Source organism: Lactuca sativa, chromosome 6 (assembly GCF_002870075.4).
Source record: "Lactuca sativa cultivar Salinas chromosome 6, Lsat_Salinas_v11, whole genome shotgun sequence".
Classification (NCBI taxonomy): Eukaryota; Viridiplantae; Streptophyta; class Magnoliopsida; order Asterales; family Asteraceae; genus Lactuca; species Lactuca sativa.
The window spans coordinates 103,310,176-103,331,433 of record NC_056628.2 but is presented as its reverse complement, the minus strand read 5'-3'; positions in this window follow the sequence as shown (position 1 = coordinate 103,331,433).

Genomic DNA, 21,258 nt, shown 5'->3' with positions numbered 1-21,258 from the left:
TGTCTTTGGGTAAAAGTTTTTGTGATTTTAAAAAAAAATGCTTATTAGATTATGACTTTTAGGAAAAATGATAAGAAAAACTGTTTTTTAAAAGTAAAATGGCTAAAATGCTAAAAAATTAGGATTTTTTAACTTTTTAAAAGCTTTATTTTTTTCTACCTAAAAAGTTGTTTTAAAAAACATTTTTTAAATACAGGAACACTTTTTTTAGCTTATTAGCTTTTTGAAAAGCTAATAAAATAATAAGCTCATTTCAAAAGCTTTCCCAAACACCCACTATACCTTGGCTAAATAATAATTTTTAAAAATATTAGGCATGTCTACCAATTGTCGATATGATTCGTGACCCAACATAAAACCGACATGAAGATAAAAGGGTTTGGTTTGAATTTTTCAACCCGCCAATCTGTTTATTAAACGGGTTGGTATATGGGTTTGCCAAAAACATACGGGTTGACCCACCAACCCATTTAGGATATATATATATATATATATATATATATATATATATATATATATATATATATATATATATATATATATATATATATATATATTAGTTTATAACCCGTGGGAACCACGGTTACAAAATTAATTAAACTTTGTAAGTAAAAATTCAAAACTATTAATTAATTATTTTAAATAACTTATTATTTAAGATATACTTTTTTAGTTATATATAAAATTAGAACCATTGATTCACATAAATATATAAAATTATATCATCTTATAATTTGTGTAAATTTTATTTTATTATAATTTGTATAAATTTTATTTTATTTTTTATTCAAATGTTATTATTTAATGTAATTAAAATGAGAAATTTAAATTTTGAATTTTGAAATTTAAAAGGAGAATCAATAGATTGACAAGTGGCATAATATTAATTACAAAGCTTAAAATGGTGACACATGGCAAAAGAACTACTCTTTTATTAGTATATATATATATATATATATATATATATATATATATATATATATATATATATAAAAGTCCCTAATCTGCTTGTGTATCGGTTAGATTCGTTTGTTGGTGCGGAATCTCAATCAAACGGATGATATCAGATCAAATAGAAGAGAATGAGAAGAAGAAGATGATGAATCTTGTATGTATTGATATGAATGAAGATCTGGATATAAGATTCACACTAACACACATAAACTCCTCTATTCTCTTCTGTTCATCAATCTACTCCTCACCCCTTACACCTATATTTATACATAAGAAACATAGGCTTGGTGAACATGGGCCGTGAATGGGTTTACGGACGTAAACCTGTTTACGGCCGTAAACAAAACCGTAAACACGTATACGACCGTAAACACCAAGTTGTTTACGGTCCAAGACACAAAAATACATTTTTCTAGAAAAATGTAAACTATAAATCATATTTTTGACCCAACAATCTCCCCCTTGGTTTATATCTTTCTTTTATTAATTGACCCAACAAGCTCCCCCTAAAAAGTAGCTGACTTTTGTTGTTAATCTTCAGTTGGAGATTGGCTTCAGCATTTATCTTCAATGACTTCACAGCTTTAAGATGAACCTGATGAATCTTTAATGAATGACTTCATCTTGAGAACTTGGACAATTTTTCAAGATTTGGCATTGAACACACATTGGGTGAGGAGGCTTGACGTACTGATTCTTGAAAGATAGCGCTTTCAGCTTGACAATCTTTAGAGAGAACATTAGAGAGAACAAATCTTCTAGATCACTTCAGCAGGTTTAAGATAGCAGCAGACTGATTGAGGAGGCTTCAATGCAATCTGTCACATAATCTTCAATTTCAGCTTTACCTTGCTTCTAGGATTGAAAGATTGAATGTCGAAAGAATAATCTTCATGTCTTGCTCCTTCGAATGAGAATTCTTCGATGATCACAGATGAAGCCTTGGCTCAGAAATCTTCGATTCAGTCTCCATGAGTCTTATCTATACCTGAAATCACTTTTCAAGACAAAACAAAACTAAAGGAAAACTTAGCACACAAAAAATATTTTTGGATTTTTCATATTTTCTGGAAAAATAAAACGTAAATAAAAATATTTTTGGATTTTTTGATTTTTTTGAAAGAGAAATAAAACAGAAATAACACTATATATATATATATATATATATATATATATATATATATATATATATATAGGAATGAGTTCTATGGAAAACAAATAACTAGGGCAACATACGCTGGAACCAATAATCAAACGACACGTGTCCATTTCTTTATTCACAAGTAATGTCTTGTGGAAGTTATTTATGTAGTTACCCTAAAGTGATGTGTTGTCATGTTTTCATTGGTTCAAGCATGTGTTGCCCTAATCCTTCATTTTCCATATAACACTTCCCTATATATATATATATATATATATATATATATATATATATATATATATATATATATATAATTCTCCCCCTAAATTTGTGCATAGAGGAAAACTATGAACAAATTTAACAAAAACAAAAATATTTGGGATCAAAGTTTTGAGACAACCTGAACTTGTTTATCAGTACCTTCACCTTCATGAATAGATCTGGTCAATTGTCGGTATTGTGGTCCACTTAAACACGAATGATATTGACAAAATTTTCCAAATATACCATTTAGCTGAAAACGACCACAGGATATTGTTGTCCACCTAAATTGAGCAGCGAGATCTACAGACAATCTGTATGTAACACCCCGAGATTCAGGTATATTCCTTTCATCCTTGTTCTTTATTGTTTGGGCATGTTTAGTCCTTGAGTGGAGGGTTTGTAGCAAGTGAGTACGCTTGGCGTACCAGAGGGGTACGCTGCGCGTACTCACGCGCTTAATTTGGACGCAGAGTCGCCAAGGTATGCTGGGCGTACCTAGAGTTACGTCGGGCGTACCCGGCCCAGGTGCAAAAACCCTAATCCTCCTTGTGCACTATCTAAAGGGTGTTATGGCTCATTCCTTAGCCTCCATATCGGTGAGTGAAACCCTAAAAGAGAGCCCCATCGTTCTTAGTGTGTGAGAGTGTTGAATTGAGCTTGTTGGTGCTTTAGTGGCTTAGTGAAGAAGAAGGAAGGGAGTTCTTGGAGGCTAAAGCTTGAGGTGCCATTTTGGATCTGAGATCTGTAGAGGAAAGGGCTACACTTGGAGGTATAAAGTTTAAAACTTTCCTCTTCTTTTGGTTGTTGTTGTATGTGTCCTTTTTAGGGCTAAAAACCCCAAAGGTGGAGACTTTATGAGTGTAAAGTGCTCCATGGTCCAAGATCTGTCCCTTTTCAGTGTTACTAGTGATTTAGAGCCATAAAGTTCCCATCTTGGATGTTACTTTGGAGTCATGCATGTGTTTTAAGCCTTCTAGATTTTAAGGATGGATCATTTTGGGAGATGGTGACTTGTTCAGCCATGCAAAGGCTTAAAGTCATCAACTTTATGGATTAAGGGGCTTAGATGGGGTCAGATCTAAAATATGGATGTAGGTTCTATGTTATGGCAGTTGCCGCCAGAGTCTGTAATGCGTATCGGGGCAAGAGTGTGTGTGTAAATATCTATGATAGTCTTCGGTGCATGAGTTAGTGAACATAGTGTGGCGTTGTAATGAGAATGAGAGTATAGGGTGATGCTATGGGGAGCCGTAGTATTCGCCAGTCATACGGTGTTGTGATGCTACGGGGAGCCGTAGTACTCACAAGTCAGAGAGAGAGAGAGAGAGAGTCGTGATGCTGCGGGGAGCCGTAGTATTCGCCAGTCAGAGGGTGTTGTGATGCTACGGGGAGTCGTAGTACTTACAAGTCAAAGGGAGGGAGTCGTGGTACTACGGGGAGCCGTAGTACTCACTAGTTAGTTGGCATTGTGATACTACGGGTAGCCGTAGTACTCACTAGTCAGAGGCTGTCGTAATGATGCGGGAGAATAGGCGCAGCAGACGCCAGAGGTTAGAGCTGAGTCGATTTTCTATTGGATTGTTTTTTTATGAGAAAAAGGGAATTTCGTGACTTGCGTGTCACTGGGCCGTAATAGTGGTCATGGGGAGGAAGTTAGTGAGATATTTTGGATCATGTTATGTGTGACCATTGGGGGTTCAGCTGCGGGGCCAAAAGCTGACCTGGTGCTTGGTATCGAAGATGAATATGAGTAATGAGCTAGAGTTTACCATGGTGATGTCTGTGGACACTTCAGAGCGAGCGAACGATTTAGACGCTCAAGGGTATGTTTCGGGCATGTGTATTAGATTTCGGGGGGGGAAATTGTGGCCCGTATTTTCCCTTGGCAGAGTTTCCTACAACAACAGCCATCATTAGTGCATCAGTATGCCATCCTTTGAGCTGTTGTAAGGAAGGGGATATCGGACCCCATTTGCTGGGGAGAGGTAGAGCAACATGTGATGGGAAGTACAGAGATCATGCTTCAGACGTCAAAGCAGATACCGCAGGTCAGGCAGAGGTTGTTGACCGCTCAGAGTCGCCAGGAGAGTTATGCGGACAGGCGCCGGTCCGAGCTCGAATTTCAGGTCGGTGATTTGATGCTCCTGAAGGTATCTCTTTGGAAAGGAGTGATCCGATTCAGGAAGAGGGGTAAGTTGGGACCCCGGTTTATTGGACCGTTTAGAGTGATCGCAAGGGTAGGCAGGGTAGCGTATCGCTTGGAGCTACCTGCAGAGTTGGGTCAGATTCATTACACCTTTCACATGTCGCAGTTGTGGAAGTGTATAGCCGATGAGTCGGCAGTGGTGCCATTGGGGGATATTCAGGTGGATGTGAGCCTGAATTATGCTGAAAGACCGGTGGCGATCAGAGATCGGAAGATCAAGGTTTTGAGGAACAAGGAAGTACCTTTGGTTTTAGGTTCAGTGGCAACATCGAAAGGGGGTCTGAGATGACTTGTGAGTCAGAGTCGGAGATGCGAGGGCAGCATCCAGAGTTGTTCGAGGAATGAGACTTCGGGGGCGAAGTCTAGTTCTAGTGGGGGAGAATTATAACACCCCGAGATTCAGGTATATTCCTTTCATCCTTGTTCTTTATTGTTTAGGCATGTTTAGTCCTTAAGTGGAGGGTTTGTAGCAAGTGAGTATGTGTTGGATAAGGTGTCTAAGTCCATAACTTATTTGGTACATACTTGACCCGACCCGGCATGGTCCATTTGGGTTGCACTTCACCCGAACTATTTATGGATAATTTTATGAGAGTTATACACATATGTTTATTAATATATTGTAAGTTATAATATATTAATATGAAGTTATTTAATTAGTCTTAGTCTTAAATTAATTATGAATTAATTTAGAGATTAAAAGGAAGACTAATTAAATTGTGGGCTATTGTTTTATATGGTGTGGGCTAACACTCATTTGTTAATGGGCTAGCCTTATATGGAAGTCCATGGATGATCCATGGAGCTTTTAACCCATGGATCCTTGGAAAAGGAAAGGTCATGGGTTATTAGGGTTTCACCCTAACCATGCACACTATATAAGCATGCTTATGTTGCATGAAATAGCCACTAGTGTGTGTGCTTGTGTGTGGCCGAAAATTACAAGTGTGTACACTCTCTAAAGTTTTCCAAGTGTTTGTGGTGATTTGTGATTTCCATTTGAGGCATTCACACTATTGGTGCTTGGCTCTCAAACTCCAAAGGAATCAAACTCATTAAAAGGTATGTAATCTCATCTAATTCTTTTATGTTTAAAAGTACCCCATGCCATGTTAGATAGGTTATGAACCTTGGAAAAATATTATTTTGCATGTATTTAGACAAACATAGATCCAAGGTTTATTAGGGTTGCATGCACACTTAGGAAGTGTTAGATTGCTCAAAACCCAACAGTATGTTGGGCGTACCAGAGGGGTACACTGCGCGTACTCACGCGCTTAATGTGGATGCGGAGTCGCCAAGGTACGCTGGGCGTACCTAGAGTTACACCGGGCATACCCGGCCCAGGTGCAAAAACCCTAATCCTCCTTGTGCACTATTTAAAGGGTGTTATGGCTCATTCCTTAGCCTCCATATCAGTGAGTGGAACCCTAAAAGAGAGCCCCATCGTTCTTAGTGTGTGAGTGTGTTGAATTGAGCTTGTTGGTGCTTTAGTGGCTTAGTGAAGAAGAAGGAAGGGAGTTCTCGGAGGCTAAAGCTTGAGGTGCCATTTTGGATCTGAGATCTGCAGAGGAAAGGGCTACACTTGGAGGTATAAAGTTCAAAACTTTCCTCTTCTTTTGGTTGTTGTTGTATGTGTCCTTTTTAGGGCCAAAAAACCCCAAAGGTGGAGACTTTATGAGTGTAAAGTGCTCCATGGTCCGAGATCTGTCCGTTTTCAGTGTTACTAGTGATTTAGAGCCATAAAGTTCCCATCTTGGATGTTACTTTGGAGTCATGCATGTGTTTTAAGCCTTCTAAAGTTGAACGATGGATCATTTTGGGAGATGGTGACTTGTTCAGCCATGCAAAGGCTTAAAGTCATCAACTTTATGGAATAAGGGGCTTAGATGGGGTCAGATCTAAAATATGGACGTAGGTCTTAACTGTTTAAGACCTCAAGAGCAAAAGGGCTGAAGCAGGGGAGTACGCCGGGCGTAATCCCTAGTACGCGCCGCGTACTGGGTGGCGTTCCCCGTTTCTGAGATGCAGCCGGGTACGCTCAGCGTACACATCTGGTACGCGCAGCGTAACCCGAGAAGTTGACTTTTGGTTGACTTTTAGGGTATGGTCTATTGTGGGGCCTTTTGAGTTATGAGAGGGGCAAAATGGTCTTTTACCCTTCTGAGTGTGTCATAAGAGGACATAGTCTAGCCTTTGAGAATTTTATTAAGGGTATTTATTCATGTGATTAGGCGGAGGCTAGGCCAGCGTTTACCGAGTCAGAGATTTACCGAGATACTCGAGGTGAGCCTTCTCACTATACTTTACCTAGAGTGGTAACAGAGTTATGTGACAGAGTTATTGTATGTGATGTGTGGCACCGCATTATTTCTATGTGATTTATGTTGTGTGTATATCAAAGATAGGACCAGAAGGTCCACAGAGCTAGGACCAGAGGGTCCGCAGAGTTAGGGCCCAAGGGCCCATAGAGTTATAGCCTCGAGTGGCTATTATGTGCTATATGTGGTGTTTTTCGTATTATGTGCCAATATATTTGTATGTTATTTATATGTTGAGATTTATTGTGATATGTGATATGCATGATTCAGAGTTAGGACCCTTGGGTCCATAGAGTTAGCGCCAGAGGGCCCACAGAGAGCTGGGACTGAAGGGTCCCACTGAGACACACTGACCGGAGGGTCAACAGAGTTATAGCCTCGAGTGGCTAATATGTGTTAGAGTGGTATTCTGGGGAACTCACTAAGCTTCGTGCTTACAGTGTTTTGTGTTATGTGTTTCAGGTTATCACAGTATCACGGGACGGCACCGGCTCGATTATACACACCATAGGAAGCGTTTATTTTGAGGATCCTAGTTTATTATTTGATTGGACAAAAGAGTCATGTATTGTAAATTAAACAAAATGGAGATTTTTGTGAAAAGTGTTAAAGAGATAAACGATTTTAAATGAAAATTTTGTTTTGAAAATTTCGGTGTTACACTGTATGTGCTCAATTTTAATTGTAATAGAACATGTTTCTTGCCTCATGATATGCTCCAGTAATCAAGAATTTCCAGAATACTCCTTACACCGGGTGAGCAGACAATTATTAAGAGAGAAGTTAGATTTAAAATGCATATGCTATACACCCAGGTCGGATCTCTTCCAATCACGCAGAGGATGAAACATATGACTAACTGAAGTTTTAGAGGGATTGAGAAAAAGAATGATGCATATATTGTTGGATTTTGAGTCACGCAGAGGAGAAAGTATATGGCTAACAGATAGAAAGAATTGCATAGAAAGAAGATGAAGAGAGATAGAATTGCATATGTTATAGTCCAGGTCGGATATCTCGATCACGCAAAGGAGGCAACATATGGCTAACAGACAAAAAGAAAGAAAATAACCTTCTACAGACCTAATTTATCGGAATTCCCCAGTCACCCCATCAATACCGGAATTAAGGACAGAATCCGCACATCGAGAAAAAGTTAATCCATAGTTCTAGATACGGGTTCTTTTAGTGTGACCGGTAGATTCTCATGCATATCTCCCTGCTCAACCTAGCGAGCGTCGTGTTATTAGGCTAAACGGATCTAACTAGTTCAATATTTGTCAAGTCCTTGAGTTCCTTAAGTTCAAATCTTCCTAGTCAAGTCTATTTAGAATCATTCGTGCCTATCGACACATCGAGCATAGAGCGTAGACAATTTATCTTTGGTACGTTATGCAGATTCAGATAGCCCATTATCACTTGATAATATCACTCCCCAACACATCACCTACAAGCAAGATTATCAGTAACATCTTTTTGATTTTTTGATTTTTATTGTTTTTGGATTTTTGAATTCATAAGTTTTTTGTTTATTTCTCCCCCTAAGTTTGTACATGGGTGAGAATGAAATCACGAAAATGTGCAAATTTAAACTAATCTAACCAAAAATAAAAAATAGAAGATAAGAATTAAAAAATAAAAATAAAGTATAAAACTTAAACTAAGTAAAAAGGTAAAATAAAAAATAAAATTAATCCTCAAAATGAATCATTTTCAAAAATCCCACAAGAACATCGAATCGAGCTTTGTTAAAAGGCTTCGTGAACAGATCTGCCACATTATTAGCAGTGGGAACCTGTTCCAGCCGGATAAGTGAAAATTCATAACAATCTCTGATAAAATGAATTTTGATATCAATGTGCTTGGTTTTTGAGTGTTGGACAGGATTTTTAGCAATTTGAATTGCGGCCTTATTATCACAGTAGATAGAGGTTTCTAGATAATTCAAACCGTAATCCAACAGCTGATGTTGGATCCAGATGACTTGAGAGCAACAGGCAGATGCAACAACGTATTCCGCTTCAGCTGTTGAAGTTGAGACAATGTGTTGCTTCTTGCACTGCCATGACACCAGCCGATCTCCAAGATATTGACACCCTCCTAAAGTAGATTTCCTGTCAAGCTCACAACCTCCATAATTACTGTCAGCAAAAGCATATAAATCAAATTCAGAACTTTTCGGATACTAAAGACCCAATTTTGGGCTGCCTTTAATATACCGAAAAATTCTTTTGACAGCAATAAGATGTGAAAATTTAGGATTAGCCTGATAACCTGCGCATTGACACAGCGCAAACATGATGTCTAGTCGGCTTGCAGTAAGATACATCAACGATCCAATCATCGATCTATAGTGTGTCTGATCTATGGATTCGCCATCAGTATCTGGAGTTAGAAGAGGTCTTTCAGCCATCGCCGTCGATGCAGGCTTAGCGTCTTGAAACCCGAACTTCTCAAGAATATCCTCCACATACTTGGCTTGCTATAGCAGGATTCCGATTGAATTTTGTTTGACCTGAAGCCCCAGAAACATGGTCATTTCTCCCAACGAACTCATCTCGAACCACTTTTTCATAACACCTTCAAACTCCTTGCATAGTTGCGGACTGGTAGACCCGAAGATAATATTGTCAACGTAGATTTGAACCAAAATCTAATCATTACCAACATGCTTGATGAACAAAGTTTGATTGACAGTGCCACGAGAGTATCCATGCTCGAGTAAGTGCTTTGTAAGAGTCGCATACCACGCTCGAGGAGCTTGATGTAACCCATACAATGCCTTATCCAACTTGTAGACAAGATTAGGAAACTTCGAGTTAACAAACCCAGTGGGCTGATCAACATAGATTTCTTCCTTCACCTTGCCATACAAGAAGGTTGTCTTGACGTCCATTTGATAAACCGTGAAGTTCTTATAAGAGGCATATGCAAGGAAGATACGAATAGCCTCCAAACGAGCTACTGGAGCATAAACCTCAGTATAATCAAGACCCTCGACTTGTCGAAACCCGCGAACCACCAATCTAGCTTTATTTCGCACTATAACCCCTGAATCATCCTGCTTGTTTCGATAGACCCAACGTGTGTCAAGAGACTTTTTGCCCTTTGGTAACTCAACCAATTTCCAAACCCCGAGTTTTTCAAACTGATTCAACTCTTCATGCATAGCATCTACCCAGTTGGGCTCATTCAGAGCCATTTCAACATTATTGGGCTCTATTTGAGAGATAAAGAAAGAGTAGAGACATGTATTGACATCTCCACTTTGACTTCTGGTTTTAACGTCATCGCCCAGCTGACCAATGATGTTCTTAATCGGATGATCGCTTTGAATTCTTGAGGGTATCTCATGGCTGATATCATTAAGCGAGACGGGAATATTGTGAATATTGACACCTCATTCATTTGCTGATTGTCTTACACTGGATGACTCTGCTACAAACTCATTAGAAATGTATTCAGGAAAGAGTAGTTCCATAAAAGTTAAAGTGACAGTGGAAACATCTCTAGACATGAACTCTCTTTCAATAGGAGTGAGTAGTGTAGCCTCAGCATCTGGAGTATCATTCTGAACTGGAGATTTTGGACTATCAGGTGGTACAAATGACTCCCCCTCAGGCGAAGCAGAGGACTCCCCCTCAGATGGTGAAGAGGATACCGTTGGGGGTCTGTAGACAACTTTTTCGTCTTCGTCTTCAGAAACATTCTTCGAACCAGAGAAAGACCCAGATGAGCTATCCGAAGACACATTTATGGACTTGAAAAGAGATGTATAATCAAATAACCAATCCGGACCCACTCGAGCATCCGTTTCATTCTCCTCTAACCAACGCACATCATAGGATTCCACAATCTGCTTTGTCTTCTTATTGTAGACCCTATATGCGGTGCATGCAGCATACCCTATGAAGTAACAATCATCGGCTTTGGAATTAAACTTTGGGTTGGACTCTAGGTGAAAAAGGGTGCAAGGGCAGCCAAATACATGAAAATGACTGACTGATGGCTTGTGACCATATAGAATCTCATACGGAATCTTCATCTGAGCTTTTTTGATCAACACACGATTCTGAACGTAGCAAGCTGTGTTGATCACCTCGGCCCAAAAAAAACTGGTAACTTGGAGTCACACAGCATCGTCCTTGTAGCGTCTTTTAAGGTTCTATTTCTCCTTTTAGCAACACCATTTTGTTGAGGTGTGTGAGCAGAGATGTATTGATGCATAATCCCCTTTTCTGCGCAAAAGTGATCAAGAATAGAATTCTTGAACTTTGTTCTGTTGTCAGTACGAAGCGCCTTCACCCGATTGTTGGTTTGGTTCTCAATTAGCACTCTGAACTTCTTTATCGGTTCTGCAACCCCAACTTTGTTGGATAAGAAGAAGACCCATGTAAAATGAGAGAAATCATCAATCACAACCAGACAGTATGAATTTTTGTTGATGCTAAGGACGTTGACCGGACCGAACAAGTCCATGTATAATAATTAGAGCAGCTGACTGATTGAGTTAACCTGTTTTGGCAGGTGTGGTTTTCTGTGATGTTTACCCTAGGCACATAACACACACTTTTCAAAAGTTATGAAGTCTCTGACAGGTAAACCACGAACCATCTCATTCTTTACAAGACGATTTAGGTTTTTGGCGTTAGCATGACCGAGTCTTCGGTGCCATAGCATTGCATTTTGTTCTAAGATCTTTGAAAAGAGGCATGTAACGTGTTCTGGAAGATTGATATTCATATCAATAATGTAAGCATTCCCATCCCTATTAGATTTTACAAGAATCCACTCTTCTGGGATGACAAAGCCTGGCTTGAGAATCATACATTCCTTGTCAGTGAAATGTGTAGAATAGCCTTTATCGCATATCTAAGACACACTCAACAAACTATGCTTTAACTCGGGAGCAAAGTTGACATTCTCGAAACTTAACACTCCATTTGTAACGGTTCCTCTCTGAGTGATCTTGCCACCTTCTCCACCCTCAAAGGAAACATATCCCCCATTAAAAGATTGAATGTTGTTCAGTTGGGAGATATCTCCTGTCATATGCCGGGAGCAGCCGTTGTCGACGAACCAAGGTCTGACGACATTCCCCCGCAATTGTCCCTGCAAAATGTGCGGGATCATTCAGATTTGGGAACCCAGGTCATCACTTTCCTGGGTTGACCCGTTGCTTTTTCAGATTTATCATTATTTACTAATTTTCCATATGATACTGATGATGGATTGGAACTTATTTTGGGCAGCCATTGATAATTGGGTTTTCTAACAGTCATCGATGGTTTTGAAATAGAATTTTTATCAGTTTGCCTTCAGCACCTAGGTTTTCTACCTGAATTGGTTGAAGACCCAGAGCTGCTCCTTAATGATACCGATCTTGGCTGAGCCATGTTCGGTTTTGGCAAACTGTTCGGGACTTTGTTATGAAAGACCCTTTTATTATTTTGAAGAACTCCCCGTTTTCTACTATGATCATCCCTCCAATCATCATTCTGAGAACGAGTTTTAGAGGACTTTCTAGTTAAAGACCTTCCTCTAAATTCGTTCTCTCCTCTTTATGACATATAATGTACAAACATTCTATTAGGATAATTCCTAGCTATATGACCACCAATGCCACAATTGAAACAAATATGTTTGTTATTGTTAAAACCTGTACTGCTCTTTTTAGATTTGTTTTCCATACCGACACCCTTGCTTTTCTCACATGAATATGAACAAGAAGTAGGTTTTGAGATAAGTGAGGGTGTATCAGATGGAGAAACTTGTGAAAATTATGGTTTTTTATTAGAATCATCAAAAACATCAGAATTTTCAACCATATCATCAAACACTTTAAAAACATTCAAACAGTATCAGAAGGTGTAGAAAAATCACACAAAACATTGTTACTTTCAACATCAGAAAAATTAAAGTCTTTGTTTAAAACTAAAACTTCAGGTTCAGACTCAGTTTTATTTTCAGAAACAGATCCTTCAACTTTGGGCTTTGACTGATTTAAGGATTGATCTGCAGGAGAAGTAGAAATGTTAGTACTTTCAACATTAATAAATCCTCCCGAAACAAAACCAGATGGCTTGCAATAAACCATGAATGGTTCATTGGCAATCTCCTTCTTGGACAAAGTTTGAAACTGATATGAATGATTGAAAGGAGGAGGCACTTTATCATACCCTAGACCCTTTGACTAATTATGTTTAAATTGCATGAAGTGGTCTATCATGTTGGCAACTACTTCACTTGATACACCAAATTTTCTAAAATCGAAATCAGCAGTCTCAAATTCGCTCTTTAATGTGTCAAGTTCAGTAATTAATTCAACGTTCTGTCTCTTTATGTAGTCATAATTCTCACATTTATTACGGTAGTCTTCCTGAAGTCTTCTAAAGTCCTTTATTTTAGTTTCTAACTGGGCCTTAAGGGTTTTTTGTCCTTTTCGAAGTTGATAGCCCCCAAATCTAAGGTCCTCTACTTCTCTACGTAATGTTTCTATTTCTTCATGAAGAATTTTAACATAATTAATACAATCTTGAGAGCAAGAAGGCAAACTTACCTTATTTTTCTTCGGTTCAGAAGTAGAAGATACCATCAACGCAAACTGAAGCTCCGTCATCTTCTCTTCAGCATCAACACTCTCCACAGAAGCTTCATCTTTGACTTGGGCTAGGTGTGCATTTTCATATTTTGATGTATTCAAGGCCTGCATCTGGTCCTCCCAGTCAAATTATTGAGAAACCATAGCTTTCTCGTTGTTGACTTGGGCACCTCCCCGATTGTTTCCCATCGCAACCATTGTCCTATCGTTGTTCAATCTTCGATCCGACATTGGGCACTCATGAGCAAAATGACTTGGCTCGTGACAACTGAAACAACGTAGCTTTCCCTTGTTGAACCCTACCTTCTTATCGGCACTCATACACCAGTTGTTCTTCCTGGTCTTCTTAGCAAATTGCTTCACCCTGAATACTGCCATGGCAATTTGCCATGTAATATCCATTTCTTCCACGTCTTCTGGATGAATTTGATCCAAATCAACAAATGACAATTGTGGTGGAAGATCTCCAGCTACAAGAGCATTGTAGCAGTTAACAAGCCTTGTGGCGAGAGCAAGATTTTCATCACACTCCTTAGCACTTGAGGAAGAAGCCCCATTAGAATAAGAAGCAACTTGAGAAGCAGCAAATGATGGGTTCTGAGGAAGAGGCATGAATGATGCAACATGAAGTGAAGTGGCTGATAAAGTGGAAAAGGATTGAGTCGGAACTTTCTGAGCAGCATAAGGTTGACCTATAGAGGGAAAAGTGAGAGATGAAAGAGCATTGTTAGATGAAATTCCAAGATTTGCAGCTGAATATGAATTCACATGGTTTATCTTCTGCTGTTTATCATCAATATCACAAGCCTTGATGATCGCCATCACTTCAGCAAGAGTAAGGCGATTTAGGTCTTTAGTCTTCTTGATAACATCTACATTCATGTCCCATGAATTTGGAAGTGCATTTAGTATCTTCTTGTTTATTTCAGACTTTGTCAAGAAGATTCCAGCTATGCTCATCTCATTGGTGAGAGTTGTGAATCTTTGTACCTGTGCCTCCAGGGTCTCACCAGGAACATAATTGAACATGTTGAACTTTTGGTGCAGCATGTCCTGGCGACTCTCCTTCATATCTTCATTCCCTTCATATACCTCACTTAGGGCTTCCCACAAAGCCTTTGCTGAAGTATACTCCCTAAAACCTTGAGCTATATCCGGAGACAGGGCCATGGTCAGAGTGGCCAAAGCCCGTTCTTGCTCCTCAACCTTCTCAAAATCTTCATCAGTGTAATTCTCAATCGCTTTGTCAACCACTTGCCTGCAACAGTTGTGGTTATTCTGACGGGATTCTTGATGATGCTTCTCCAAATTTTGAAGTCCTTCATTTTAATGTACTTCTCAATTCGGTATTTCCACTCAGGAAAACCATCTGTAGACAAGAGTCTTGGAATGCGAGTAGTTGTGCCCATGACAGAGTCCAGCTCATGGTGATGTGTTTGACTTTGTGAATCCATTGAATATTAATTTTTAAATAAAAATAAATTATTTCTAAAAAAATTGATTTTCCGGTCAACACAGGCGTTTACAATCAAGGGGGTGTTTACGATCGAGAGTTTGCGGTTTCTATATACGATTTATGAACCTAAGCTTGTGGTTATTGATGAAACTTAATTTACGGTCTAAGAACTAAGTTTACGGTCCAAGAAATTTCTTGAGCTTGTGGCCGTAAACTGAGTTTGTTGCCGTAAACTCTAGGCAGTTAACTCCCAGAACTTCAAGAAATCACGATTTTTGGGTTAAACTTGATTCCCCTTCGCAGCAAACACCAACTCCAATCGCAAAAAGTGAGGAATATGGCCAAAAACTCGATTGTAAGATGCTTTGACACTGGTTTTGCTCTGATACTAATTGTAAGTCCCTAATCTGCTTGTGTATCAGTTAGATCCGTTTGATGGTGCGGAATCCCAATCAAACGGATGATGTCAGATCAAATAGAAGAGAAGGAGAAGAAGAAGATGATGAATCTTGTATGTATTGATATGAATGAATATCTGGATACAAGATTCACAAACAGTAACACATATAAGCTCCTATATTCTCTTCTGTTCATCAATCTACTCCTCACCCCTTACACCAATATTTATACATAAGAAACATGGGCCGTGAATGGGTTTATGACCATAAACCTGTTTACGGTCGTAACACAACCGTAAACACGTATACAGCCGTAAAAAACAAGTTGTTTACAATCCAAGACACAAATACATTTTTCTAGAAAAGTAAAGTATAAACCATATTTTTGACCAAACAATATATATATATATATATATATATATATATATATATATATATATATATATATATATATAAGATGGTTTCGTTGAGATAAAACAAAATAGAGATTGTGAGATTAATATTGTGCTAATACATTCTAAGTTCAACTCCCGTCAACTATTAAATGATCCAGGGGTACAACAATAAATTTCACTTTTATAATTAAAAAGCACACATATTCCTTCTTCTTTGAAATACGATTACGAAACAAAAAAATATTCTTATCATTAAATCTTCGATTCTTCGTATCAATCATCTAATCCTATCATCTAACTTTCATAATTCATTCTATCTTATCTTAAAGTTCCAAATTGTACTGAATTTGTTATCAAATTAATAAGCTTCTTCAAATTAAACAAAACGATCGAAACAAAGCATCAATTCATATTTTCCAAAATACAAGATATAATCCTCAAATTGAAGAAATAATATAATCGAAATCATCATAAAAAATAAAGAGAACGTCAGGTGCATATTGAATCAAAGTCAGTTTTCATACATGATGTCATATTCAAAAGAGATTGACGAGTCAATTGCAATTTTCATACAAATGCACAAACACATATGACTAATAATATTTCTTTACAAATTTTCATATATGATTAATCATATATGATTATGCAGTCTAATATATGATTAATTATATATGACAATGTATAAATACAAACAACTAATCATGCACGATTATATAGTATCAAATATGATTAATTATATATCAAAATGTATAATCATATAAGATTATTAAATTGTATAATTATATATGATTATACATCCTAATATATGATTAGTCGTATATAACAAGGTTTAAATACAAATAACTAATGATACATGATTATATAGTATGAAATATAATTACTTATATATTACAACATATAATCATATATAATTATATTGTATAATATATGATTAATCATATATGGCAATGTACAATATATGATTATACTGTATAATATATGATTTATCATATGTATTTGTACATTGAAATATATAATTGATAATATATTAAACTATATAATTATATACGGTTATATATCCTAATATACAATTAATCATATATTAAAATGTATAAAAACATATGATTAATCATATATGATTATACATTATGAAATATGATTAGTTATATATTACAACATATAAACATATATGACTATACAGTCTAACAAATGATTAATAATATATGACAATGTAAAAACACATATGATTTATCATATGCATTTGTATATTGATTAAACAATACAAAATATAATTACTTATATATTACAACCTACAATCATATATGATTATATAGTATAATATATGATTAATCATATATGACAATGTACAAACATATATGATTTATCATATGTGTTTGTACATTGAAATATATAATTAATAATATATTAGACTATATAATCATATATGATTATATATCCTTATATATGATTAATATATATTACAATTTATAAGTATATATGATTATACATTATAAAATATAATTAGTTATCTATTACAACATATAAAAATATATTATTATATAGTCTAATAAATAATTAATATTATATGACAATGTACAAACACATATGATTTATATATGTTTGTATTGTGAAATAAATAATTAATAATATATTAAACTGTATAATCATATATGATTATCGTAACACCTCAAATATTAGACTAAAATTTTCATTTTTAAATTACCAAAATCAAAGTTTCACAACCAAGTTATCAAATACATAATTATCCCAAAACAACCAGCATCATAATTATTAGAGTTCATTAACATGTCATAGTAGTAAATTCCCCAGCTCGTGTGTACAATCAGACATTCACCTTCTCGCGGTCCTGTGAAGTACCCGCCACATATAAATCAACAACTGTGAGCATAAATCTTAGTGAGTTCCCCAAGGTACCACATACAACATAGCATACATAAACAAGTATGGGTTATCAGCAACCTTGAGGACTATCAGCAGTCCCGATGAGCTAACAGCATGCCTGGTGGGTTATCAGTAACCCTGGTTGGCTATCAGTAGCCCCGGTCACATATAAATAGCATAATAGAATCATAACAGCTAGACCTAACTGGTCATCATAAATACAACTATCCTACCATACAGGTAAGAGTAAGTGAGGAGACTCACGTAATACTGATGACACGAAAATCTACCACCCGAACTGTTGGATCTAGACTCTGCCTAGCCAACAAAACAATTAACGCTAATTAATAATTAATGTTAAAAACTCACTTGTGAGTCCAAATCCCACGGCTAAATCTTCTAAGGGAAAAAGGAACATTTTCCCTTCTCATGGTCTAAAAACCCTAAATCTTGACAAAGGGTCAAAGTCAACAAAAGTTAACACTCATCGTGTACGCTCATTAGGGAAGGATCAGGCTACGTTGTGCATAGCCAGGAGTACGCCCATCGTACTCTATCTGCCTCTATTTTTGCTATGTTGGTGCCTCTAAGACATCTTAATCCATAAAGTTGTTGGCTTTAAGCCATTACATGTCTAGGAAAGGCTCGAAGCATTTCTTCATCCATTCTAAGCTACTTTACTCATGCATGAGCCAAAGGGGAAGATCGAGCAAGCATTTTTATGAATCTAAATGTTATAATATGCATGAAAGGACAACAAAAACCTTTTGGAGAGTCCCAAACTCATAAAGGTCAAAACTTGGGGACGTTTAGCTCGTAAATCTTAAACCAAAGAGATCTTAAAGCAAACTTGCCAAGGTATAGACTTTATACCTGAAAATGATGCACAAAGATGGGAAGTTTTTGGATCTCCAAGCTTGCTAGGACCTTCTTCTTCTTCTTCTTCTCTAACCTCCTTCTACTACAAGAGCCAATAACACTCAAAACTTGCAATATCTCACACAGTGTAGCACCCTGTTTAAAATCATTTCCAATTTCGGGGTGGTGATCAAGGATTAGGTATTAGTAGGCTTAAGACCCTTGAAGAATGGAGTTTTCGGCTCTTTTGGAGGTGGATGATGTTATTTGGATGATCCGGGTATTTGGTTTGTGTTTTGGACTCAAAAGGTATTTTAGAGTCAGGAATTAGGCGATCCTTGAGTTTAGCTAACAATGGAACGTTATTATTGATTAGTATAGGTCGTAGGTACTTCATGCTATATGAGGTTGACAGGTTGGGAATACATCGGATTTGAGAGGTGAGAAAGCTTTGTTGAATCCAAGTGGGGAGAATCGATCAGGATTTTTGGGAGTAGGAAGGGTGTGAAACTAGGGCAAGTTTCACATCTTAGACAGGAGGAGAGATGGCCGAAGTGGCCCGTTTATATTGAGGTTGTGTAAGTGGGAGAGTTCAGGAAACTTCCAACTGTTGGTTGGCGTCTTCTTTATCATGCACAACAGGCTTGTGGTTGAGTCCAGGTTAAGGGCTTCAGAATTCGAAGTATGACCTAAATACCTAATTGGATGCAGATTTTAGCTCAGATTGAGTGGGTTCGTGATGGTTTGGGTGTAGTAAGTGTTGGGTTTTGAGCATTCTAACACTCCTAAGTGTACATGCAACCCTAAATACCTTGGATCTATGTTTTCTCTATTATACATGCAAATAAGAACTTCCAAGGTATTATCCTAATCTAGCATACAAAAACAATGAATGTAACAAGATAGAATACATACCTCTTGATGTAGAAAGTCTTCATGAAGCTTGAGTGCCTAGCCCCAATAGTGTGGAAGCCTCAAATGGAATCACAATCACCAAAACACTTAGAATAACTTGAGAGAATTCTGCACTTCATGAAATCGGCTAGCCCTTTCACTTCACACACTAGTGGCCGATTTGGTCAAGAATAAGATGCTTATATAGTTAGGTTTACACCATGTAAACCCTAATTGACATGGCCTTTCATTTCCATGATCCATGGGTACAAATACACCATGGAGCATCCATGGACCATCCTATGGGTTTTAGCCCAACTTGATTATCCATGGAGCATTAGCCCACTATACAAGTATGAATGATTTACACAATCAACCCATATATTTAATTAGTCTTCTTTTGATCACTTAATTAATCCTAGATTTATTCTTGATCAATACTAATTAAATAATCTTATTATTCTTATTATTAATATACTAGAACTTATAATATATTAATAACCATAAGTGTCTTATTTCTCTCATTATAGTCTATCCAAGTGCATGATGGTATGCAACCCAAATGGACCATGCCGGGTCGGGTCAAGTCTTACCAATTATAGTTATGGACTTAGACATTAATCCAACAGTCTCCCACTTGGATAAGTCTAAAACTATTATTGTGTATGACTTCAGGAACCAACTAGCAATCGTAGCTCTCAAAAGCTTCTGTCGAACTCTGACCTTGTAGATGAACTCTGACCTTTGTCAATGACTTGTCCATTAGATAAGGGATCATATATTCCTCCATTCTAGATATCATATGGACTGAGACATGGATTATAATCATTCTCTCTGTCCATTTGTTGTTTCCCGATTTTCGATTTATGACGACTGACTAATTGAACAAATCAAATCAGTCCTGGCCCGGCCGAGCACTTCCATTTGTCATCATCAAATCATCGAGGGGCCCACAGATATCGCTTTTATCCCGAAGGTAAAAGGAACGGATAAACTTCGACTCATATGGCTTGTTCTACTACTTGTTGAATCATACACAAAGGCACGTTTTATAACACCGAGTTACCAAATGCGTTTTCGTGCAATCAATGTACAACCAACTCATAGTAACAACTCATATCTCTAGGTTTGAAGAATATAAGATATTATCGTCTCATGATCACTCGTGATAAAATCCATGAAGTGATTCCAATGAGCGCGGGTTGAATCCAATACTCAGAACTTATGAGTACTCATGAGTGTTGTAGCCCTTTGTCCAACACCTTAGACCTCTACAAGCCAACCCATGACAGTCTTAATTCATATCTACTTCCAACATATGACCTACTGTGGATGGTTTGAATAACTTAGTCATTCCGGAAGAATAACCTAGTTTATTCGGGAAGTCAAAACATGCAAAGTGAAACACAATAATAATTGAATCCAATATGGTATCAACCCTTTGAACATAAATAAAACACCTTTTATTTATCACCATATGATTACACATTATTCATTGTATACTGTTTCAGCTATCAACTTTATTCTTGAATTTAAAACAATAGTTGTCCCATGCTCCAAGCATGTACACTATGTTTTCTAAACACTAGTCATGCCATACACCAAGTATGCATACTATGTTTGTCTATGATCTTTACTTTATGAACTAGATCAATTGAACATAACTTCAATGATTCTCTTTTCACACTCCCAAATCCTTACTGCAAATACAAGAATTCCAAATTCATGTCATTTACTAAAATCTGTTAGATTCTAAACTTATATGCATTGATCCTCTTGTAATGATTATGCACAAAGTCAGAAAGACTTGACAACAATCATTACAGAGTATTCCATAGGAGATCAGCTCCTTGGAAACATCCTTCTTGCATTAAGTTTCCTAATCTTAC